The sequence below is a fragment of the Petaurus breviceps genome, unplaced genomic scaffold (assembly GCF_028583685.1).
Source record: "Petaurus breviceps papuanus isolate PSGF00001 unplaced genomic scaffold, PetGlider_PUasm1.0 220, whole genome shotgun sequence".
Taxonomy (NCBI): domain Eukaryota; kingdom Metazoa; phylum Chordata; class Mammalia; order Diprotodontia; family Petauridae; genus Petaurus; species Petaurus breviceps.
The window spans coordinates 1,644,305-1,651,805 of record NW_027185876.1 but is presented as its reverse complement, the minus strand read 5'-3'; positions in this window follow the sequence as shown (position 1 = coordinate 1,651,805).

Genomic DNA, 7,501 nt, shown 5'->3' with positions numbered 1-7,501 from the left:
AAGCACCCCAGTGATCTATACTAAATCCAGCCAGTTAGCAACTCGGCAGAGACCCTTCTACATTACCAGAGCTGAAGGGAAGTTGCTTTGTTCGTTAAACTGACCTACACGAGCTATTATTGCTATTTGACTCTGAATTATTAAAAACCGATAGCAAAATTTAGCACCCCTCTAACTTGGGACTTCTTCTGTTCTTCCAGATAAAAACAGCCTCCTCTCGGTGCCAGTTAGAAAACACATGTGAGCGTACCAGCACTCAGCTTCCAGCGATAACCTTGTTAGGGCCCCATATAACGGCATGTAACCACTCAGCATGACATCCTTTTCCATCTCTCTTTATGAATAATTTTGTTATACCTCATCCATTTTCGAGTGCTCTTTATTACAGCATGCTCCTACATTTATTAGACTTCCCATCAGAGAATTCTTCTTGTTATCCTTAATAGCGCCATGTACTGCCCTCTCTTGACTGTAAGCCTGGCACTGTTCGAAGAACATTTATTAGTTTATAACCCTTACATTTTAAATTCCTGCCAAGAACTTTCTAGGTGGAAAACAAGTTTGCATTAAACATTCAGACACCAAAAACCAACAGCAACAACACATAAACAAGGACAAAATAACAATAACCAAAACCCCAAAACCCAGATTTCTCTCTTTTAGAATGGTACTAAGGGGTTATTCTTTAGCCCCTCTAAAGCCTGAAAAAACTCCTGAGCTAAAGGAACTTCTCTCATCCCTACTGTCTATTCCCTGGCACATCTCAGCAGCTGGCATCTTTGTATATATCTTCCTAGCTCCTGAGACTTCATCAATTTGGGCTGGATATGTGGCTTGGCTTTTTTTTTTTTCCTCAATGACTAAACTTCACACCTCTAAATGTGAAGGGCAGACCGATCCCCACTAGTTCCAGGCTGAGATGACGTCTCACTAGTCTCTCCCCCCTCCACACACCCCCTCCCAAAGCCTCTCCCCATTTGAAGTTGGCCAGATTAGACAAGGGCTGTTTGACATGGGCAAATTGTCTCTTGTGGCTCCACTCTAATATCTCCTTTGAAACGCAGACCATTAATATTCAGAGATCAACTGGAAAACAGAGTACAGCGTGTCCCTTTGTTGTTTAATTACCTGTATCTGAGCTTGTAGAAATTGGTTTTCCTGAGGGACAAAGCATTAAGCCTTAGTCCATCCTCTGTTCTTCAAAGAAGAACGGGTAAGCAGGGCTTTGAGAGAGAGAGAGAAGGTGGAGGTTGTGAGGGAGGCGGGGGGAGTGTATACTGGAAGGAGGGAAGAAGAGAGGAGAATGGGAGGGAGAGTGCAATGATTCTGCCTGGCCATTAGTGCCATTTATGAAAGAAAAGCATTCAGCAATGGAATTCACAGAATGTATTGCATATTAGCATAAAGCTATAAAAAGCTTTAGATGCTTTTCCCCCTCAAGTGGCTATACTCCTCAAAACAATAGCATTCATGGTCACAGGGAGCTAAAAGAAGAGCCATGCCAAATTTCTCATCATTTTGGTGCTCCCAGAATCCTGTTCTCCTGAAGCCCATTTCCATGTATTTTCTCATGGAATGAGAGAGCCAGCTAGTGCCAGAGACAGGCATGGGACCAGGGTCCTAAAAATAGCAAGAAAGCACAGGGGAAATCCACCGGGTCTCACTCAGAATTAGGATTAAAGTCATTTCCTATAGATATATGTGTTTTTTCACTACTAAGTCCAGTAGATTTCATCCCACATTAAGTGGGTTTCAAAGGACTTTGAAAGATTAGTCCCTGGACAGACAAAGAGATGGGACTCAGATATCTAAAACAAGAAGTCCATACAGCCCCCAGAGATAGGACAGGAAATTGTGTTCCACTGATGAAAGAAGGGATTGTTGATGTGAGCCAAGTCTGTCCTTACTTACTCTACTTCCCCATCCTCTGCTATCACCCTCACCCTTTCCCCTGGAGCTGTGGTCTCTATTTCTCACTGAGGAATTTATTCTTGTCCTTCCTGCTCTTGGCAGGCTGAGTCAGTCCTAGAATAGGCTTATTATTTGCTCTTCTCTGAGCTTACTGGTCTACTAGACTTTCAGTCATTTGTATTTCAGTTTCCAGACTGGGAATACAGATTATGTTTTTGGAATCTTAGTATCCAGAAATCAGAGGAACCTGAAATTTGAACCTGGACTGATGAGATTAATTTTAGTCAAGCATACAATAAACAGCTATAGGCTGGTGAAGTCTTTTAGATTTTTTTTATCAATTCACAAAAGCAACAAATAGCACCCCCACCCCTTACCCATCTGCTTCCTGGCATTGAGTTCTCCACAACTACATCTGCATAGACTAATTGCAGAATGGACTCCAAGTTGGTCAACTTAAGGGCAGTTTCCTACTTGTCTATTTCAAAGAAATTGACTGATATATAAAGGGAAGGGTGGAGGTCAACAGAGCACAACAAACTACAGCTTCCATGGCCTTAAGTCTGTAACATGACCAAGATAGTATTTCGATGATGGCTTATTAAAAAAACAAACAAACAAAATAAAACAACTGAGAATGAAGAGAAAAGGAATGATATAGAGTATTTGAACAACCCAATGAGTGGACATTAGATTTAGTGCTGACAGGCCTGAATTCGATCAAGTCCTGATTTTGACACTTATTGTTTGGGTAACAATGGGCAAATCTCTACCTTGATGAGCCTCAATTGAGTCATCTTGAAAACTGGAATAGTAATAACATGGGTACTACTTGCTCCATCAAGTTGTCATTAGTGAAATGCTTTGTAAACTTCATAGTCCACTAAAAGTATTCATTATTATTTGTGTGAGTTTCTCAACAGGTCCATAACGAAGTTTGGGCTAAGGGGACTTCCTGCCCCAACTGGGTCTTCAGAATATGAAACTATCTGGCAATAGACTAAAGAAAAATAGAGAATATCAGACCTAAAACAGAGCTAGGACCCAGGGAATCCAGGACTACATTCTATATTTCCTTCCATAAGAGTGAGAAGAGTAAATGGCTGAAGAGGAAGGCTCTCCAATGACCTGGTAGGCCAGAGGGATGACAGGTAGAGTCAGAAGCTGGGAAAAAAACAGGGATAGAGTGAATAACCAGAGTTAGGATGTGGAAGCTAGATGAGAAAGGAAGAAAAAAGGACCACCTTTAAAAAAAAGCCAACCTAAGCACAGATGGATTTATTTTAGATACAATTTTACTTGGAACAGGGAAAGTCAGTTGGGGCCCAGAGGGGGCAAAAGCTGGAAAGAGAAGGCAGAAGATGATGGAAACTGAGAGGAGCAAACCCAAAGCAGATCTCAGCATCTCACCCCAACCCGTTCCACACCCTGAGATGGAAATGCCCATTGATTGCTTTTTGATGACAATTGATACTGGCATAACATAAACTCTGACCAGTGATCACAGAAGGGCGCCAAGCTGCACAGGAGAGTGTCCTGCCTGAATGAGCCCAACAGGCTCTTCTGACACCTTGAAAGAAGTGTTCAATATGGGACTCTCCAGATGTATATTGGGGAACTCTGACCTCTCATCTACACACACACACACACACACACACACATATATATATATATATATTAGCAGTTATTATTAAAATAAAGTGCTTTTTCTATTCCTTTTAGGCAGTAAAATGTTCATCCATAACAGTAGCAATATCTTACACCCTTTGACAATTAATGCTAGCCTTTGCCTTTACAACACACACACACACAACACACACACACACACACACAGACACACACACACACACACACACCCCACTCATTTAATCACTAAACTACTCCATATGAAAAGGGTCTTAAAGGAGCAGTGAGCTTCCATGAGTTAGTTTGCCTGGAATCCATGCATTCCTTTAACTGTCTTTCCAGATACACCTCCCACTGATAGGGTAGTTTCTATGAGGAGTGGATGAGTGGGCAGGGAGGACAGCCCCTCTGGTGGGAGGGCTTGCTGGGTCCTTTTCAGGACTTCTCATCTACCTTTGGTGTCCACCAAGCCCTCAGCTCCGACCTGCAGCTACACAAAGTTGTAGCATGTACAATGGCCACACCCTGATAAATCCCCTAGGATTCTAGGCAGATGGACCAAACCAGGCTGAGGATAACCAACAAGTTTGCAGCCTATTGGTGAGTTAAGGAGGGTATGTGAAGACGTCCCCAAGTGAAATGGGCACAATCCAGAGAACAATCCATTCCAATGGCTGTGAAGATGGTTGAAGCAGGTTCTGTAGAGACCATGGAGCTTGGTCAGGCCCTGAAGACACCGAGACCATCCCCTGAATCCTGAACCATCTGCATCGGTTCGGACTTCTGTCTTGCCATTAGACTTTGATGACTCTGGAAGAGAGAATGAGGCCAACAGCTTTGTATAGCTCTGCCCCACTCCAGTCCAATAAATGTGAAAGTCAAGATGTCACCCCATGATGGCTTTGTCCTCTGAAAACAAAGGACAAATAATGGTTTCCATGAACGCCATTGATTCTGTTTTGTTGTTATCATTACTTTATTGTGAGTGTCCATGCATGTATGTATGAGTGTGAGTGTGTGCATGTGTGTGTGTTTCCCTTCACGGGTCTAAGCTTGTAAGGCTTATCCTTATAGATACTGGCAATAGTCTGATGTTATGGGGTCACTATCCCTGAAAGCTTTCCTAACAGCCTCTTATCGCTCCCTCATCCCTCCCCATATAGTTGGGTTGGACTAAAGATAAAAATGGGACATAATAGAAACTAAATCAATGTAGACAGTAATGTGTACCTGTTTCAAAAATTCCACAAAATTTCAGGCCTAGAAGGAAGACTTCAGTGACCATCTAGTACACAAATATGGAGTAAATTGGTCATTGAATTGAAAAAATGGATCGCCTCTACAAAATGTGTTTAAACTGCCATCACTTTAAGATCTCCAACAACAGAGAACCCTCTGCCACCCAGAAAAGGACTATTTCACTTTTGGACATCTCTAATTACTAGGAAAGTGAGGTGGTACAGTGGGCAGAGTGCCAGTCCTGAAGTCAGGAAAACTCCTCTTCCTGTGTTCAAATCTGACCTCAGATACTAGATGTATGACCCTTAGTAGGTCACTTAACCATGTTTGCCTTAGTATGTCATCTATAAAAATGAGCTAGAGAAGGAAAAGGCAAAACACTCTAGTATCTTTGCCAAGAAAACCCCAAATGTAGTCATGAAGGGTCAGACATGACTGAAATCACCAAACAACAACACATCGCTAGGAAGTTTTCTCTTACATTGATCTTTAATCTGTCTCTTTAAAACTTTACCCATAATGCCTAGTCTTGTCCCCAGGAATAAATAGAAAGAATATAGTCCCTTTCTAGTTGGTCAGTCAATAAACATTTATAAAGCATCTATTTATGCCTTTATGAAATTTCTACCCCTATTCTTCGGTATTCTGGTAATTGCAGTCCATAGGCCAATACCATATTCTAAAAGAAAAGCTCTTATCTAAGCTGTTATTGAAGGATTACCTCATAGATACAGACCTAAACTTAGACATTCTGACAGAGAAGAATCTACCTTGTAATCACCCAGGACAGAAAGGACCATTGTAAGGAGGGGAAAAAATGGTCATCTTCGTTATGGAAATCACTCAGGTACAAGTCACTTCTCTTGGTATCTATACTGATGAAAGACAGAGGGAATTTGAAATGGTTCTGCTGAGACATATTGATGAAGTCGTTATAAGTCAACATTCCTTCACTGATTTCCTCTTCAAAAGTACTTTCATGCTGCCTGAAGCAAAAACCCAACTGGAAGCAGACCATTTTCTGAGTGGTCAGTATATGCTCCATAATCCCTCCAGCTCTATGGTCCTCTGCATTACTGTGTCCTGGCACGTGTACTCTGCTCTAAACTAAGACATTCAATAAAACTTCAAGAAAACTGAAAGCAATTACTGTGCCTAAATGTAGCTATTTGTGTCTGACTCTTCGTGACCCCATTTGGGGTTTTCTTGGCAAAGATACTGGAGCGGTTTTCCATTTCCTTCTCCAGCTCATTATAAGATGAGGAAACTGAGGCAAATAGGGTTAAGTGACTTCCCCAGGGTCACACAGCTAATAAGGATTTGAACTCATGAAGACAAGTCTTCCTGATTCCAGGCCCAGTGCTCTGTGCATTATGGTGCCACCTAGCTGTCTACCCTGCCTCTGTAGTCTCATTGTTGGGAGTTGAAATTTTGGTAATGTGAAAAACAGACTGAAGAGGAGACAACTGTCTTTACTCCAAAAAAGCATTGGGTATCCAAGTATCATGGAAGCCCCTTTGCAGTGCAGTGCAGTCCACCAGTTCAACACCTACTATCCTTTAAGTTGTTGGAGATCAAGGGTAAACATGAGACTTTTCTTACCCTTGAGGAGCTTCTGCCTTTCTCTGTATCCCCAGAGCTTAGCAAAATGTTGGCACATAGTAGGTGCTCAATGCATGTTTATTGATTGCTTATTAGAGGGACTTCAAATGTTAGATTTATTTATATTTATATGATTGCTATATTTTAATATTTATATTAGATTTATATATTTATTTATATGTAATATATACAACATATTATATTATATAGAACTATTTTATATAGTTTAGTATATTTATAATATGAATCAAAGTAAATGCTAAGTTATACAGAGTAATTTCAAAAGAGAGAGAAAGAGCTGTGCCTGGAAGGAAGCTGGTAAATGCTTGTTGATGACTGATTGGTCCATTCATTCATTAATAGGAGAAAATGTCAGCACCTTGCTGGTAAGACTCCAGTTTATGGGAAGGAAGATTTGCTATATAGAGAGGCCAATTGTGTCAGAGACTAGAACCCTGGTTCTCAAATATTTTGCAGTGCTCAAGCCCTTCAGTTCAAATAAAACTTTGGTAAACTCTTGTAGTTGAATTCTCTAAAATTATTTTTAATGCCAAATATCAAACAACATAAGACATTAAACAATCTAGGTGTACTTGAAAGATCTTTGTATATGCTCAGTTATTTACAGATTGTTTCCACCATTAAGATATTAATTCCATTACTAGGTCTATTTGCAAAGAGGATTAGGGAAAAAAAAGGAAAAGAATCTATGTTCTAAAATCTTTATAACAGCTCTCTTTGTGGTAGCAAAGAACTGGATAATGTAGAGACACACATCAATTAGGGAATGGCTAAACAAGTTGTGGTGTATGATTATGATGGAATACTATTGTGCTATGAGAAATGGTCAACTCAATGATCTTAGAAGAACATGGAAATACTTGCATGAAATAATGAAGAGCAAAGTGAGCAGAACCCAGAAAACATTATGTACAATAAGAGTAATATTGTTTTAAGAATGACATTGAGTGAATAAGTTATTTTGTCTATTATAAACACCCAAATTAACTACAGAGGACATGTGAAGAAAGATGCTATCTGCATTCAGAGAAAAAAACTGATGAATAGAAGCATGTATAGAATATTTTTACATATATATATGTGTGTATATACATATATACAT